At 34.5% G+C, this 19,339-nt stretch overlaps 2 pseudogenes; both read right to left on the bottom strand.

The window, feature by feature from the left end:
- Positions 1-59: 59 nt before the first annotated feature.
- Positions 60-2,119, bottom strand: LOC120176885 (annotated as a pseudogene).
- A 1,098-nt stretch (positions 2,120-3,217) lies between these two features.
- On the bottom strand, positions 3,218-6,721 carry LOC120176910 (annotated as a pseudogene).
- Positions 6,722-19,339: the final 12,618 nt, after the last annotated feature.

Here is a 19,339-nt window from a genome sequence, read left to right as displayed (position 1 = left end):
CAATAACCAAAAAACATCGTTTAAAAAACAAAAACAAAAAGCAGCCAATTTTGGTTCCATCTACGGCTGAACCTTGCAAGCAGGGACAGTAACACCAGGCATGTGAACGAACACAATGGATAAAGGAGCAACCATTATCGGCTTCGCTGAAATTACATGTAAAGGCTCCAATGGAGGTATGATCCCCGAAGAATTTACACTTAAAACTTTTCCGTTGAGTAGCATGGTTTGGCTCTGCAAATTTCCGTCTTTTGCTGTTAGATGGTATTCCTCTCTTCTTAGTCTGGAATAGATGCCTTTAGGCAGCGTGATGATCGTTGTTTTATGGATTCTGTGCTTATGGTGCGGAGTATGAGACCGGTGCATGTGTCGCAAGGTCATTGTGCTATTGAACGCAAGCTTTGCCCTGACCGTAGTGCTATTGTCTAGGTTGATCAATAGTAGAGTGATGCCTTTCTGCAAGATATAACAAAACTTTGGTCAAAATAGAAATTACGACTACTTGCTTTGATAATTGCATACGAGATGATGAACTTACTGATTGTTTTGCACAGTGAGTGTATGAGCGGATCTTTTCAGTACCGTTGAAGCTCGTCGAAAGAACATTTCTTCCCATTAGCCGGTGCCAAAGAAGAGCACTGCCATGGAGAAAGAACATCATCAATATTTCAAATAGATAGGCCGCGAGTCTTGTAATGAAAACAATTCAGAAAGCAGCATAACCTGTAATAGTCTGGATTTGGTTCGAAGTTGGTGGTGTTCAGTAAACCATAATTTCCACCAACAAGTGATTGTCTGCAATACGTTCTCGTATCATACTTTGATGCCATTCCGAGTTGATCTAAATACCAGAAACTGAACACAAATGCATTTGTAACAAGATGATGGCCACTGTTGTAAGCTCCTCCGGCCTCGCCCACCCAGGCCACTGCTGAAGTTGGAGAACTCTTGATGATGTTATGGAGGCCGCTGAATGTTTCAGACTCACCTTCGAGAACAGATGGATCGAGAATCTTTTCGACAAGATGCTCATCAACCCCTACAGAGAGAAAAATAATCGTCAAGTCCGAACCTTCTTTCATGTCTTAAGCTCCTAGATGATCCAAATACTGGATTGTACAAGGTGAATCATACCTGGTCCAAGGTTGTATATGTGGTGAGTGACAACATCTACGGATTTGATTGTCTTATTTATGTATTCTTTGAACCAATCCGAGTCATAGAACCCACCAGGTGCAATAATCAACGGCTTCAAATCGACATTCTTGTATACATTTTCCACTACACTTTGAAGAGCAGCAGTGTCAGCTGCATACTGGTCTGCCGATACCCGAGTTCCAACCCCGCTCCCAGACAATTCGTTTCCTGATAAGCAAAACATAACAAACACAATTCATTTCAATCTTAGTACCGATAATGTATCAATAATTCAGACAGTTCATCAGTGGTTACCTAACTCCCAACCATGAATGGTATGGTTCTTTTCGACAGTGTAACGAATAAAAGATTCGGCATTGGTGTAGTTCCAAGCACCAACGGCTTCACCATTAGAATGTATAGTTCGACCAGCAAGAGCATTTAATCCAAAAATAACCTTAGCCCTGAATTATGAAACAGTTGAGTTATATTAATCATTCGTATTGGTGTTCGTTATATATAATTATATATGTATGTATGTATATACGTATATACCCTGCTTTTTGAAAGAAGGAATTGAGTTCGTCCCATCTATCCATAGGCAAACATCCTTGTGTAAACCAAACATCTCAGATGTGTTCTTGACAAACGGAGTGCAGGGTTGTTGATTGTCCTCTGTGCCGTATATCACTTTGTCTTGTAACGAGCCCCCCAATCTAATCTTCAACGGTGAAAAAGCTGAAAAATAATAAATAATTAAACAAATTAAGATGAAGTAATTAAAGAATATCAACGTATGGAAAATGAGTTAACTTACCTTTTACGGCATTCAAGAACATATTGTTATTAAGATCCTGCAAAAAAAAAAAGGCAAGATCAGCAACCACTTTTAAACTGGCAAAATTGACTTTCAAAAGCATGAAAATATTGCAGAAAAGTAAGAAACAAGGACAGTGTGGAATACCATATTGAGAAGACCGGCAAGACCCCAACTGCAAGTACCATAATCACATTTCTCAGGAGGCCACCAATCTAAAGTAGCACAAATAAAATCTTCATCTATTCTACCAATGGGAACTTTTCCATTGATAAAAACAGTTCCTTCAACACTTGCATTAGCAACTTGTGAACTTGCAAAACTCAAAACAACAAAGCAAAACCAAAAACAAAAAGAACCCATTTGCAACTATAAAACCTCACGCAGATTCAAAGGTTCTGTCTTACAGTAACACCAATCCCTTTTTATCTATTTATAGGGTTAATTGCTTGATAGGAAAGAAATATAATATTATATGAATTACTCTTCAGTATGAATTCCTACCTTAAGTTAAGAATTAACGGAAGAAACATAGTTCTGTACAAATTGTATGTAGTGATTAAATATAATATTACAAGGAATTTTCTTCGATATGAATTTTATTTTCAGTTAAAAACTATCAGAAAAAAATATAATTCTTTACAGATTAAATATAATAATTAAATCTAAAACAAACAATTCCCTCGTGTATCCATCCAATACGTATTTCATTATATTAGAACTTTGTCCATGTTTGGAATATGTTAGACACTATGACACATTCACGATAGAAGTTTTCATATTTCATTGTATTAAATCGAGCTATTACTTGGTAAAAACATTCTCATCGACATTAAGTGCAAAAACAGTTTCTAAATTAAATCAAAAAGTGAAAAAGCTGTTGCAAGCTTCTCTTGTTCTCCCACAACCTGTTGTCAGTATAACAAATGACAGATTTTTGTTCTCATACAACCTATTAGATGGTATTTATCTCTTCTTATTTAACATAGGTGCCTTTAGGCAGCTTGATTATTGTTGTTTTATGGATTTTATGCTTATGGTGTGAAGTACGAGACTGGTGCTTGCACCGCAAGGTCAATGTACTATCAAGCGCGAGCTTTGTCTGGACCGTAGTGCTATTGTCTAGGCTGCTGAATAGTAGTGTGATGCCTTTCTGCTTGAAGGTCTTAATATTTGATAGCTAGGAGCCCTTGCCCAACAAATTATCCTCACTATCCATGTTAAATTCCTTTATTTCATTAAAATTTCACACTTTGGTATAATTTCTCAATGTTTTGGATGCCACTTCTGAGAACAAGCCAAAGATAAACTGAAATAAGAGGGACTTCAAATCTGTGCTGCTTCTATAGGTCTCCTTCCTTGCTGGTAGTATTGAAAGTAGAGACTGACATAATCTTTCACTTTCTTGTATAATCTGGATTTGCTTCATTGATGAGATCTTCCACTGGTTGAATCTCTTGATCCGGATGCGGAATGCAGAAGACAGCCAGAGTAATCCTCTCCCTCTCTTGAGTTCGTCACCACTCGGTGTACCAGACTCCTGAATATTCCGTTGGTCACTATCTGTGTGCAGTTCATGGAACCACAAATGTAAGTCACTTGTTAATCATGACATCTCTACTTAATTTACTGCATCAAAATCATGTTACAGAAACTCTCATCTTTTAGCAGACAACTTGTAATTGGTGTCATTGCCTCTATTTGATCACCGACATTGATCAAAAGAGCTTGAGGTACGATCGGAATGTTAAACCATTGATCGTATTTCAGGACCTGAAGACCTTCCACTTCTTTGTCCTTGCAATAGCATGGTGATTGCTGATCCATCAGCATGAGGTTTAACCCCAAGAACAAGATCAGGCCTCGGACATATAGGATATAAATTGAATCTTGCTTGCATTGTTGCTTGGTCTCCATATTGTTGCAAGAATTGTTCTCCTCCAGGTTCAGTGACCTTGCTATTGCCTTTAACAGGACTTCAAGGATCACTTGTAATTTCTAAATACACAAGAAAATTTCTAAATACTAAAATTCAAATGTCAAATTTATTAAATATTAAAACAATGAATTGAGTTGAGAGTCAAGCAAAATACTTTCTCAAACGAAATTTACAGATATAATAAAGTAACACGACAATGACGATGGGACCATAAATAGCGACGGAACGGACAGCGTTTGACGGGGCTACGACGTTCATTGCGGCTCCATAGCAAAAACCCATCAAAAAGTTAAGTGGCGTCAGAAAAAGCATGATACTTTCAACGACGACTCCAAACATTGTAAATGTTATAATCAACGATATATAAAAAGCTACCCCATTTGGAATATAAAACAAAAGAAAACTTGTTGCGTCCATTACTGATTTCCCTTGACGAGCTGCTTCGGCCTCATAAACGCCTCCCGGAGGGTTGACAACTGCTTGGTAAGTGATTGTTTGAACCAGTACGAGTACCACAAGCAATGCATTGATTGTTTCGGCTTTCATCTCTCTAACGTAATCTGACACTATTGTATCAAACCATGACTTGTTCTTTTGACAACTGCCGCCATAACTGTTCAGAATTTCCGACATCTCCCTATTATCGGCTTCTGTTTGTCTTTGTAAGACATCTGATGCTGTAAAACCGCTTTGATTGGTCTTGTTCTTATCGATTTCCTTGCAGTTTATCAACAGCGTCATCATCTGCTTGATTTGCAAGTCCATGGTTAATTGACAAAATACAATACATTTGTAATGATCAGGTTCGAGTTCCCCTATGTATGGACATTAGACATTGACCTTCAAGCGTGTTTAAAAAGTGAATATCGGATGAAGGCAATATTTTAGATTAGAGGTGAACTTATAAAATTTCAAGGACAAAAATAGATTTTTAATAAAAAATATAGAAAATATATATCTAAAATATATATGATTATAAATTTTTTAAGGGGCGGCTGCCCCCACCCATCCCATTTGGTCCATCCCTGAGTCAAGGGTCTCTCTCTCATTAGTTTTTTATTTTTTGAAAATTTGAGTTTAGATTAAGTCATATTTAAGGATAATTGTAGTAATACCGCTATATATTTTTTCAATTAGGTCTCCACTTTATATATATATATATATATCGAGTTTTGAGTTGAACGAAATCTCCCGAAACTTGAATCGAGTGACTAGAGAGGTAATTATACTCGAGTCAGATCTACCAAAATCCAACCCCACTCGTACTCATCCCTACCTATAACTTTCATTTTTAATATTATTAAATTTTTATTATATATTTGTTATAAATTAAATATTTTAAAAAATAAGGTATTTTTTTATAGTTGTATACTCTACTTATTTGAATCTTAAAATCTAAAGTTCTAACCCTTGCAATTTAAACCTAGACACTAGATTCTAAATTTTAAACTCTAGACTCTAATATCTAAAATTTTAAACTTTAATGCTTAAAATTCTAATCTTTAAACTTTAAATATAACATATGACATTAAACATAAACTAAAGCTTATATAATTTGTATATAATATTTTTTAAAATATTAAAAATATATTCGTTATATGTTGATTAACATAACTGCATGACTAGGTATGTATATTTGACTCAAACCTGACGAGTTTCAATCTAACTTGATCAAATTGGGTTATTTTCAAAAAACAAATTAGTTCAGATTAAGTCGGTCGTGTTTTTTTTTTTTTGAGATAAAGTTGGTTTGGGTTAGATTTGGGTTCAGGTTCAAGGTGGAAAACTTAACACATTCCAACATAATATAATATTATAATTATCCTTTATATATTTAAAAATATTTGTAATCGTACTTCTCTCTATATTATTTTTTTTATAATTAGATCTTTATTTTACCTAATAAAAATGAGATATATATATATATATATACTTATATCAAAATCGAGTGTAAATTTTCACCTAAAATTTTGAGTCGATTTTCAAGTTGGGTGAAACCCTCCAAAACTCAAGTTGGATCGGGTGCAAGTGAAGTGATTTACTTTTCGGGTCAAATGGGATACCTGTAGAGATGTTTACTTTTTGAGTTGGGTTCGGATGGCCAAAAACCCGACTCATGCACGTAAATATTGTTTATTCCAAAAGGAAAAGAAATGTGTTATACCTGGTGTTGGTTATTTGCTGCAGCTAAGTGCAATGCAGTGTTTCCATCCTTATCCTGCGAGTTCAAGATTTTAGTTTTCGGAAACAGCATATTGTTGTCCAACTGCCTTCGAACCCATTGCACCATAGCTTCAAAAGCTTCAAATCTGTTGTTTTCTACAGCAATATGCAGAGCCGTTTGTCTCCGAGTAGTTAAATCAAAGATACATTCGGGACAAAGATCGAGAAACCGAGACAAAAGATGAGCATCTCCTACGAGAGCAACAAAATGAACAACAGTGAAGCCCTCCCTCCCTTTGACATGAATAAGATCCTTGTCGACAGCTAACAATTCAGTCACCATTTCTGTTTGGTTATTAAGTAGCGCAAGATGAATCGGGGAAAATCCATCCCCGTTCAGTTTCCTGGCAAACGATGGCTTCAAGTTCATCATTTCCAGTGCGAAACAAGTTTTTCCCGAAACTGCAGATATGTGTAACGGCGTGTCGAGGAACTCCATTTCATCTATACGCTTCAAAACATTGGGGTCGTCGTGAATTAGAGCATACAAGGCATCGATGTCTCCGGATTGAGCTGTTCTCTTTAACACCTCATCCATTTCGAAGAATTCAAAGTGTTATCAGGGACAAAATTGATTGAAAATTTGAAGGGTTTTGGTTTAATTTATATCCAATAATTGTGGAATAGTTGTTTCTAAGAAATTTCAAATCTTGAAAAGTCTTTCATGTCTAAATCAGATTCTGAAAGGTTGTGTTTCGTGTCCAGGTTGTGTTCTTGGAGCTTAACGAGACATACTCGATTTGCTAGATAGTGACAGAAAGTAAATGAAAAGCGATGGGACATGAGTCATTCAAACAAATTCGTGTGCTGATTTCAGAGGTAAGAGATGTTGCTAAGAAATTGTCGAATCTTGAATAGTCTTTCATGTGTATATCAGATTCTGAAAGGTTGTGTTCTGAGTCCAAGTTGAGTTCTTGGAGTTTAGTGTTTATGTTTTGTAGTATAAAGTTTGAAGATGATATAATTTGTCATGACTATTAAAGTTTTATGTTCATATTCGTGCATAGGTTTGCTGCAATTTGTGGGTGCAAAATTGGGAAGCTACCATTTGGTATTCCCAGCTGTCCGAGAAAGGTTGTTACTTGAGACAAAATAAATCAATACTTATAAAATAAATCAATTTAGTTTTAATTTAATTTAATTCGATAAAATTATAAAAACAAGTATGAAAACATTATTGAATTTAATATAAAGACATAAAAATATTGTTTTTATTTTATTTTAAATCTTGTATTAAATATGGTTTAAAATATATATATATAATATTTAATTATAAATAATGTTATATTTGTCTAACTAGTTTAGATTTTCTTATATTTCATGATTAAAAATATTATAATCTAAATAGAGTGTTATAATTAATCAACTAAATAAGGCATTTTGTCTAGTGGCTTTGGTGTTTCACTTCCAGCCTAGGGAACTTAGAATCAATCCTCCATAGATGTATATCATCTTAAATTTACCTTCTTTTATTCAATTAAATGATGACACGTGTTAACATATGATCGTGATCAAATTAATTGAATGTATAAATATTAAGGATCAAATGTGTAAATATATCAAATTTTATTAATTGTCATGTAAAACGAATGATTTGAGTTTAATATAGAAACAAAATTACCCTCTTAAACGTAAATTTTATTAATAATTCAATGGAGTTGTATTGCTGAGCGATGATTATCGTTTTCAATTTTATTTCTAAAATTTATAACTTGATCGTTAAAAGAAGGTAAAAGAAACAGAAGATTGTAATTAATGAAAATCGATACTAACTCGCTCTCTCTTCGTTTAATTTACTATAAATAACCACACCCAAATCCATAAACACTCCATTGATACTTGGTAGATAACCATGTCTTCCCAAACAACAATTCTGCTTCTCATGGCCACATTCACAGCCGTTTTGGTCCAGCCAGGACTAGCCGATCTGCCTCGGCTGCTCCCACCGATTCCGTTGGGGATCATACCACACTTTCCGGAACAGCCGCTCCCGCCATCGACGTAGCTCCTGCGGCACTCGAATGCTTTTCGACTCTGCTTAACATTCCGGGATGTATTGTGAATATTTTTGACTCTATGTTTAGTGGCCAATTTGATCGCATCGATAAAAATTGTTGCAATGCCTTTTTGGAAATTGGTGTAAATTGTTGGCCTGTAATGTTTGATGTTGATCCTTCCTTCCCACCCTTGCTCAAGGATTATTGTACTCGACATGAAGCAGCTCCACCCCAAGTCTGACTGAACGTGGTCGCTTAGTTACTGCGATTTTAAGGTGATTAATAATGTTTTTTTAGTTTAGATAATAACTAGAATGGTAATAATTAACTTAATTTAGATGTAATAATTTCTTAATATTAAATATTTTTTTGTTTTAAATATTATTATTTATTAATAATTTCACATTTCTTCCTGCTCCATATGCATTTTCTTTTTTAATATAAAGAGAATATTGTTCTCTCTAAAAGTTTTGGATTCGAAGAGTTGTATCTGCAGGGTGTGTGCATGTTGTCATTAAAAAAATTATGAACATATATTGTCTTGCAATCACCCCAAATTATTTAAAAAAGTTGATTATGAAGTCATTAAGCGATATCAGTAGTTAAAAAGATTGTGTTCTCTTTAGAGGTCTCATATTCGAACAACAACTATGTTTTAAAGGTGTATGTGTTGTGGAAGGCTAAAAAAGATTCTAAAGAGAAAAAGAAATGATTAAACAATTAAACTTAATTTCACTCATTCTATTATATATATATAGTATCTTTCTCACACAAACTAACTTAATTTCTTGTAGCTCTGAATTAGTAAACTTTATTAAAACATGTTGAAAACATTTTTTGATATTTCGATATAACAAATTAAGTTAAATGAATTTTAAGATTTTACAAATGATTTTACAAATTATATTCGATTCAATTAATCGAATATCAAATTATTACTCCAAGTTTTTCAAGATCAATTTTAATCCTTACTAAATGTGTAAAATTGTGATTTGTACTTAAACTATTTTTGAAACAATTTTCACAAAGTATTTTTGTTGAGTTAATCGAATGACGAAATTGGCCAAGAGGGGGGTGAATTGGCAATAAAAATTTTGTGGAAGCTTTTGCAGAAAATTGAAAGCAATTGCACAGCGATTTACAGTGGTTCGACTTTCTCAAACAAAGTCTACGTCCACTACCTTAGCTATCCACACTAAGGATTTTCCAACAAATTCACTAATTTGTTCTTTCTTTTGAGGCCAAAGAGATAACCTTACAATTCCCTCAAGAGTATACCCCAACTCTTGAGAACACTCTTTTCTCAAAGAGAAGATTACAAATTTGCAAACTTACAAGAAAAACCTCACAAGGTAAGATGTTTGCACAATTCTAGAACAAAGAAAAGAACACTCAAAGATGAATACAATTGAGCACAAAAGTGTTCTTGAAAGCAAAATGAATATTGAATGAAAATGGGCTTGAAATGCTCAAACTTGAGGTTTGATGCTTTCTCTTTGATTCTCTCTTGATTCTAGTTGCTTGATGTTTCTTGTTGTTGATCAATGGCTTCTAAGCTTGCTTAAATACACCTTGAATCACTTCTGAACGTTGGGGATAATTAGAGAAGATATTATAGCCGTTTTAGTGTGAAAACATTTAATAAAACAGCTTGGACAGTGGGGGGAATCAGTTCCCTATCATAGGGAATCGGTTCCCTAAGTGTAAAATTCAAATATTTCGACCGTTGAACAGGGGGGAATCGGTACCCCTTGGGGGGAATCGGTTCCCTCCGAGCATTCTGGAAATCTCGGAGCCAAACCATTCAGGGGGAATCGGTTCCTCCTATGGGGGGGAATCGGTTCCCTCTGAGTATTCTGGAATTTTTGGCTTTGAATTGGTTCGAAATACTTTGTAAAATATTTTGAAATTGTTTTATGATTAAAACTTAATTTTACACTTAAGTAAGGATCAAAAATGATTTTTGAAATATTTGGAGTAATGTTTTGATATTCGAATAGTTATATCGAATATACTTAGAAAATCATTTTGGAAAATCTTAAAATCCATTTAACTTAATTTGTTATATCGAAATATTAAAATGTTTCAACAATCTCCCCCTTTTTGATATAACAAAACATTTTAGTAATTTTAAGATTTTTGAAATCAAGTTTTGAAATTAGAAATTACTCCCCCTTACTTTAACACTTATTCTTCTCCCCCTTTTTGTTAAATCAAAAGTCATTGTAAAACAAGGTTTTGTAAATCATTTAGACAATGATTTATTAATTATAAGCTTAAGCTGCTAAGATCATAATCAAAAGAGAGGTTAGCCATTAGTTTCATAAATCAATATTCATAAATAATGTGATATGGCAAAATTGGTCATATTGCTAATGATAATGTAAATGATGCAAAAATGAATAAAACACACCAAACATATAAGTTCACACCATTCATATATCCAAAATCCAACAATCCACAAAATCAACATATCAAAATGTTGAAACAATATTCATTTTGTTCAAAGTTTTAAAACTAAACATAAAATCAAGCATCCGGATCGGTAGGAGGAAAACGGGCTCGCATGGCGGCCATCTCGTGTGTGAGTTCATTGATACGAGCGTTGGTTGATTCATTGTTTGCACGCATCTCCCGAAGAATCTCTAATTGTTGAGCTCCCATTGTGGATAAATGAGACTCTATAGAGGAAAAACGCGAGTCCATGGTAGCGTATCGGTAATCGAATGTCTCCATAAAGGATTGAAATATGGAGGCATTTGATGCGTTTGTTGTGCTTGCTCCTCGGGCTGCTCTTCGGGCTGATCAGGTTCTTCTTCAACTTCATCAATATCCCTCATTAATTGTTCAAACTCGGGATCTTCGTCAGCTTCGGGTGGAGGTTGTGAAGAACTAGCTCCCGGAGTAGAAGAACGAACCCATTCACCGGTTTCTTTGTCCTTTACCCATCCCGCTCTCGTTAAGGAAAGAAGATTTATTTGTTTCTTAAGAGGAAAAACGGCATCTAGACTTACTCTAAGCCCAGCTTTGGAAAACAGATTACTCAAAAGCAACCGTAACTAGAGATGAACAGTGTTTCTTGTTAGGAACAAGATTTACGGTTTCAACAATTTCAGCAAAAATAATCTGAGGTAGGTTAATTTTAATACGGTTTTCGAAACAATGTAACCACCAAAGATCCAAAGCTCTAAGAGTAGAATAACGACCTCCGGATGGTCGAAACCACCAAGAAATCATTAGATGAAGAAAACGCTCATGTAGGTCTAAGACACTCGCACTATCTCTTCTTTTGTAACGAGAACCTAAAATTTGTTTTTCATTCGAGATACCATCATATCTAATCCAAATGTATTGGCTATATATGCTGGGTCAATATATAAGAATTGTCCTAGGAGGTAGGAACGAATTCCTATAGTTTCTGTTTCAGCTTGGTTTTTAACACATACAGCATTAGAGTAGAATATACGAACAAGTTGATGGTAAACGATGGGTTCAAGATCAAATAGTTTATCAAATTTCCATTCTTGTAAAATGGGAAGATATTTAAAATCGATAGCTAACATAGCTTGACGAGAAGGAATACGTTCTTCCCGGATTTTGTAAGAATCGAAATATTGATAATACCAATATCGGTGATTTCTAGACCCAGGATGATTGAAACACGAATTTTGGATAGTCAAGTTAGGATCAGTGGGATTGGGATTAGAAATTGGAATAGAAGGAGGATTTTGAGGTGGATTTGGTTGACGACTAGAACGACTAGATGAAGACCTAGGACGTTTAGGATTTGACATGGTGAAGGAAATCGGAATAGATATAATAACCTGCAATTTTAAAACAAGTGTATGCAATTCAATTAATCCCAAACTCAAATGAGTCCTCAATATTTCAAGATTCTCTAAAACAATCCTAATGGGCAAAGTTTTTGAAAAACTTTTGAAAAATATGGTTTTGAGAAACAATATATGTATAGTTTTTTATAATAACAATATAATTTGATGAAATTAGTTGTAACATCTAGTTTCTAATCACTAAATAATCAATGCCCGATCACTATTTCAACCTAGAACTAATTGAAACTAATCCTATGTTCAAAATAATGAAATAAAGAGTTTAGAAAATTTACCTTGAATATGAAGATTGAGTGGATTTAGATGTTGTTTGCACGATTTTAATGATTCTAACAGGTTTGGAAGATGATTTATGAAGCAAATTCCGATTAATATCGTTGATTTGAGGTAAAAATGGAGATTTGAGGGTTTAGAGGGTGAAAACGGCGGAAGAAATAATAAAAAGAGGGTTTGGGATTTGGGGTTTTCTGTTCGATTTTAACAGAACCCCAGGGGGTATCGATTCCCCTGTGGGGGGAATCGGTTCCCCTTCAAAGGAGGAATCGGTTCCCTCAAGGGGGGAATCGATTCCCTCTGCACCAAAATGCTAAAATCCGATTTTTTTAAGCACAAAATGCTAAATTAATCTTTTCTAGTGGTATTGGCAACTCATATATCAAAAAATTAATTATGTTCAAACAATTAAATTAATCTTTAATCGATTTTTGAACATAAAATTTTCACTAAAAATCACAAACTCCCCCTAATTAATAGCAAGAATGCAATCAAAAATTATTATAGTAAGCATTTTTCAGTATTTATTAAAAGTGCTAAAATTATTTTAAACACTAAGTGAAGATAGGTCAGTTAAACCTAATTCTCTCCTAAGTGTCCAAAATCTTTCCTTGTCTAAGGGTTTTGTAAAGATATCCGCTAATTGGTGCAAAGTATCAACAAATTCTAGAACTACATCTTCCTTAGTGACATGGTCTCTAATGAAGTGATGTCTTATTTCAATGTGCTTAGTTCTAGAGTGTTGGATGGGATTTTTAGTGAGACAAATAGCACTAGTATTGTCACACTTGATAGGAATAGTACATATTTCAATTCCATAATCAAAAAGTTGTTGTTTCATCCATAAAACTTGTGCACAACAACTACCAGCTGAAATGTATTCAGCTTCAGTGGTAGATAATGCAACACAATTTTGTTTCTTTGAAAACCAAGAAATCAGCATATTTCCAAGGAATTGGCAAGTACCGGAGGTGCTTTTCCTATCTAATTTGCATCCTCCATAATCCGCATCAGAAAAAGCATGCAAGCTAAAACTAGAGTCTCTAGGATACCAAAGTCCTAAACTAGGAGTGTCCTTAAGGTATCTAAAGATTCTCTTAACAGCTAGTAAATGTGATTCCTTAGGACATGATTGAAATCTAGCACATAAGCAAACACTAACATAATGTCCGGTCTACTTGCAGTTAGATAAAGCAAAGAGCCAATCATTGACCTATATAATTTAACATCTACACATTTACCTCCTTCATCTAAGTCAAGCTTTGTTGAAGAGCTCATTGGAGTGTTATGAGGTTTCCCATTTTCCAGTCCAAACTTCTTGAGCATATCTTTGACGTACTTAGCTTGATTAATGAAGATGCCATCTTTTCTTTGCTTGATTTGGAGTCCCAAGAAAAATGAGAGCTCCCCCATCATGCTCATCTCAAATTCACTTTGCATTAGCTTAGAAAATTCTTGACAAAGAACATCATTAGTAGAACCAAATATTATATCATTAAATCTTTACCTTTTCTCTTTAAAAACAATGTAGTGTCAACCTTTCCTTTTAAAAAAACCTTTTTCAATTAAAAATTTGACAATCTTTCATACCAAGCTCTAGGAGCTTGTTTTAAACCATAAAGAGCTTTTGTCAATTTTAAAACATGATCCGGAAAATTTGAATCTTCAAAACCTGGAGGTTGTTCCACGTACACTTCTTCTTTTATAAAACCATTTAAAAATGCACTTTTAACATCCATTTGATATAATTAAATTCATTGAAACATGCAAATGCTAATAACATTCTAATTGCTTCCATCCTAGCTACGGGAGCGTATGTTTCATCATAGTCTATGCCTTCTTCTTGAGTATAGCCTTGAGCAACAAGTCTAGCCTTGTTCCTCACTATATTACCACTTTCATCAAGTTTATTTCTAAAAACCCATCTAGTACCTACAGTAGATTTATCACTAGGCCTTTCAACTAATGTCCATACTTTACTTCTCTCAAATTGATTTAATTCTTCTTGCATAGCCATAATCCAATGTTCATCTTTTAATGCTTCTTTGATGTTCTTAGGCTCTATGCATGAAATAAATGCAACATAATTACAGATATTTCTAAGAGAGATCGAGTAGTTACCCCTTTTGATAGATCACCTATAATTTCACCATCCTTGACATAGTTGTACTCTCTTGGAAAAGATACTTCCCTTTCTTCAATGGTTGGATTCTCGAGGGGATCATGAGTTTCCTCATCTTTTGTTTCTTCCTTTGATGATGATTCTCCAACGTAATGTCTAACGTCATTTGCTTGTACAATACCTACATCATCATTAACAGAAGAATCCTTCCTCGGAAGGGGATTATCATCGAAAACAACATGTATAGACTCTTCTACAACTAAAGTTCTTTTATTAAATACACGATAAGCTTTAGAATTTAAGGAATAACCCAGAAAAATTCCTTCATCACTTTTAGCATCAAATTTACCAAGATTTTCTTTACCGTTGTTTAAAACAAAACATTTACATCCAAAAGGATGAAAATAGCTAATGTTAGGCTTTTTATTTTTGAGAATTTCATATGGAGTTTCTTTAAAATTGGCCTAATCATTACTCGATTTACAACATAACAAGCGGTATTTGTGGCTTCCGCCCAAAAATATTTTGGCAAATTATTTTCACAAAGCATGGTTCTAGCCATTTCTTCTAAAGTTCGATTTTTCCTCTCAACAACTCCATTTTGTTGAGGGGTTCTAGGTGCTGAAAATTGTGGCTAATACCGTTAGAATTACAAAACTCAATAAATCCAAGATTTTCAAATTCAGTTCCATGATCACTTCTAACACTAGTGATAGAGTAACCTTTTTCATTTTGGATTATTTTTGAAAATGTGATGAAATTTTCTAATGCTTCATCTTTAGTACTTAAGAATAGAACCCAAGTGTATCTAGAATAGTCATCTACCAAGACAAATGCATATTGTTTTCCTCCCAAGCTAGTAGTTCTAGTTGGCCCAAAAAGATCTAAATGGATCAATTGTAATACTCTACTAGTTGATACATCATTAATAGATTTAAAAGAAACTCGTTTTTGTTTTCCTTTAGCACAAGCATCACAGATTTTATCATTATCAAATTTAAGCTTAGGCAACCCTCGAACTAAATCACCTTGAATTAGCCGTTGCAAAATACTCATACTAGCATGACCTAGTCTCCTATGCCATAACCAACTATCATGCTCATCCTTAGCAACTAGGCATAAATTAGTCATATCAATAGAATCTAAATGCACCATGTAAATGTTTCCTATTCTATGACCAACAAGCATAATCCGATTAGATGCAATGTCAATGACTTTACAACCATTAATTTCAAATAAGACTTGAATCCTTTATCGCATAATTGACTAATACTCAATAGATTATGCTTTAATCCATTCACATATAAACATTTTTAATTTGTATGGAAGAGGTATTACCTATTGTACCAATACCTTCAATGTGACCTTTTGAATTGTCTCCAAAGTCACTTCTCCTCCATTTTTGGCGTTAAGCTCAATGAACCGGCTTTTGTCTCCGGTCATATGTCTTGAGCATCCACTATCAAGGTACCATGAGTTTGAATTTGTTTCCCGTGCCTTGTAGCAATGCTCCTTTCCCTACAAACATAGATTAATTTTTGATTTTTGGTACCCAAATTCTTTTGGGTCCATATTCATTAGTTTCCAAAATCCTAGTTCCCTTAGGTATCCATTTTTGTAGGATATCTTTATCTTTAGTAGTAATGAGTCCTTTAGGAACCCATATACTTCTAAATATTTTACCATTTAGGGTTCGTTGAGGATTTCTATGATTGTAGTTTCTAAAATCTTTTCTAACAAAGTTGGATTTTGAATTTTCTCCTTTTTCAAAACGTTTTGTTCCAACTTTTTCAAAGAGATTTTAAGATCATCAATTTTCTTTTAATGATCATCATTGACCTTTGAAAGTAAATTTTGCAAATCTAAATTTTTCTTTTCAAACTCTTCTAGTTTGATTTGCAAATCTTTAATTTTACTTTCAAGATCATTGTTGGTTTTGGATATGAGTTTATTTTCATTTTTCAATTTTGAAACATCATTTTTATATTTTAAAAATAATTTCTCATAATCCGAAGCCAACCCATTATATTCCTCTAATAGCTCATCATAAGATAAATCATCAAAATCAGATGAGTTAGAGGTTACCTTAGAATCTTCCCCGAATGCCATCAAGCACAAGTTGCTACTTCTTGTTCCTCTCATCGGAACCTTCTTCATCGCTCCATGTAGCCACATGAGCCTTGTGCTTATTCTTTGATTGACCCTTTTTCTTCAATTGTGGGCAATCATATTTGACATGCCCCGGCTTTTTGCATTCATAGCAAATGATTGGGTCCTTCTCTTTTGGTTCATTTTTGAGGCCTTCGTTTCGTTTGAATTTCTTCCTTGGTAAGGTCTCATCATTTTTCTGAACCGTTTGGCAAACAATGCCATTTCCTCGTCATCATCATCATTAGAATCACTCTCATCTTTTGTGGATTTGAGAGCAACTCCAATGTTTTTCTTCTTCTCCTTCTCCTTTGGTGTCTCTTCAACTTTATCAAGGTCCACCTCATCTTCAAGCATCATCTCATGAGTGAGGAGTGAACCGATAAGTTCTTCAAGAGTTAAGGACGATAGGTCCTTAGACTCGATGATTGCCGTCTTCTTTGATTGCCATGATTTTGGGAGGGAGTAGACTAACTTCCTCACAAGCTTTTCATTTGAGATGATCTCTCCATATGATTTGAGACCATTGACAATCGTTGAAATCTATCCGTCATAGCTTTGATGTCTTCATTTGGTTTCATCCTGAAATTTTCATAGCTATGCGTTAGAATACTAATTTTTGATTTCTTTACCTCATCTGTACCTTCATGTGTGACTTGAAGTTTGTCCCATATTTCTTTGGCGGTTGTACACGATGAAACTCTTCCGTATTCATTTGGTCCAAGAGCACAAAAAATAATATGGATGGCTTTGGAGTTGAGCTGGAACATTCTTGTCTCTCCTTCACTCCACAACCTTGGATGAGTGAGAGGTTTGATGTATCCTTCTTCTACAGCATTCCATGCTCCCATGTCACTTGCTTGAATGAAGTACATCATTCTATTCTTCCAATAGGCATAGTTAGCTCCATTGAAGAAAGGAGGCTTGTTGACGGGCATCGAATCAAGACCGGAGTCGAAGTTTGAAGTGGAGGCCATTGATGACTTTGTAATCGATGTAACTCTTCCCGGATCGACTCAAGAGGCGATTAAACCTTCAAATGAGTTAGGCTCTGATACCAATTGTTGAGTTAATCGAATGACGAAATTGGCCAAGAGGGGGTGAATTGGCAATAAAAATTTTGTGGAAGCTTTTGCAGAAAATTGAAAGCAATTGCACAGCGATTTACAGTTTCGACTTTCTCAAACAAAGTCTACGTCCACTACCTTAGCTATCCACACTAAGGATTTTCCAACAAATTCACTAATTTGTTCTTTCTTTTGAGGCCAAAGAGATAACCTTACAATTCCCTCAAGAGTATACCCCAACTCTTGAGAACACTCTTTTCTCAAAGAGAATTACAAATTTGCAAACTTACAAGAAACCTCACAAGGTAAGATGTTTGCACAATTCTAGAACAAAGAAAGAACACTCAAAGATGAATACAATTGAGCACAAAAAGTGTTCTTGAAAGCAAAATGAATATTGAATGAAAATGGGCTTGAAATGCTCAAACTTGAGGTTTGATGCTTTCTCTTTGATTCTCTCTTGATTCTAGTTGCTTGATGTTTCTTGTTGTTGATCAATGGCTTCTAAGCTTGCTTAAATACACCTTGAATCACTTCTGAACGTTGGGGATAATTAGAGAAGATATTATAGCCGTTTTAGTGTGAAAACATTTAATAAAACAGCTTGGACAGTGGGGGGAATCGGTTCCCTATCATAGGGAATCGGTTCCCTAAGTGTAAAATTCAAATATTTCGACCGTTGAACAGGGGGGAATCAGTACCCCCTTGGGGGGAATCGGTTCCCTCCGAGCATTCTGGAAATCTCGGAGCCAAACCATTCAGGGGGGAATCGGTTCCTCCTATGGGGGGGAATCGGTTCCCTCTGAGTATTCTGGAATTTTTGGCTTTGAATTGGTTCGAAATACTTTGTAAAATATTTTGAAATTGTTTTATGATTAAAACTTAATTTTACACTTAAGTAAGGATCAAAAATGATTTTTGAAATATTTGGAGTAATGTTTTGATATTCGAATAGTTATATCGAATATACTTAGAAAATCATTTTGGAAAATCTTAAAATCCATTTAACTTAATTTGTTATATCGAAATATTAAAATGTTTCAACAATTTTGAACCAAAATCAAGCCTTAAATCAGTTTTTCAAAGGCATGCACCGATGCATTCTCCATGCATCGATGCATCAGGCTATTTTTCAAACATCGAATGCATTTTATGCATCGATGCATCCTTAGTGCACCGATGCACTAAGTGTCCCAACGGTCAAAATATTTGAATTTTACACGAATGCACCGATGCATCCTTGATCATGCATCGATGCATGAGACGCTCCACCTAGAAAAATTAATTGCTTTCACACTTAAACGGCTATATCATCTTCACTAATCATTTACAACGTTCAGAAGTGATTCAAGGTGTATTTAAGCAAGCTTAGAAGCCATTGATCAAAACAAGAAATATCAAGCAACTAGAATCAAGAGAGAATCAAAGAGAAAGCATCAAACCTCAAGTTTGAGCATTTCAAGCTTATTTTCATTCAATATTCATTTTGCTTTCAAGAACACTTATTGTGCTCAATTGTATTCATCTTTGAGTGTTCTTTTCTTTGTTCTAGAATTGTGCAAACAAACTACCTTGTGAGGATTTCCTTATAAGTTTGCAAATTCGTATTGTTCTCTTTGGGAGAGAGTTTTCTCAAGAATTTGGGGTATAATTCTTGAGGGTTTGTAAGGTTACTCTTTGTCCTCAAAAGAAAGACAAATTAGTGAATTTGTGGAAAATCCTTAGTGTGGATAGCTAAGGTAGTGGACGTAGACTTTGATTGAGA

This window comes from Hibiscus syriacus, unplaced genomic scaffold (assembly GCF_006381635.1).
Source record: "Hibiscus syriacus cultivar Baekdansim isolate YM2019G1 unplaced genomic scaffold, ASM638163v2 tig00112260_pilon, whole genome shotgun sequence".
Lineage (NCBI taxonomy): Eukaryota > Viridiplantae > Streptophyta > Magnoliopsida > Malvales > Malvaceae > Hibiscus > Hibiscus syriacus.
Note: the sequence above shows the minus strand (reverse complement) of the source record. Positions and strands in the feature narration are given on the sequence as shown.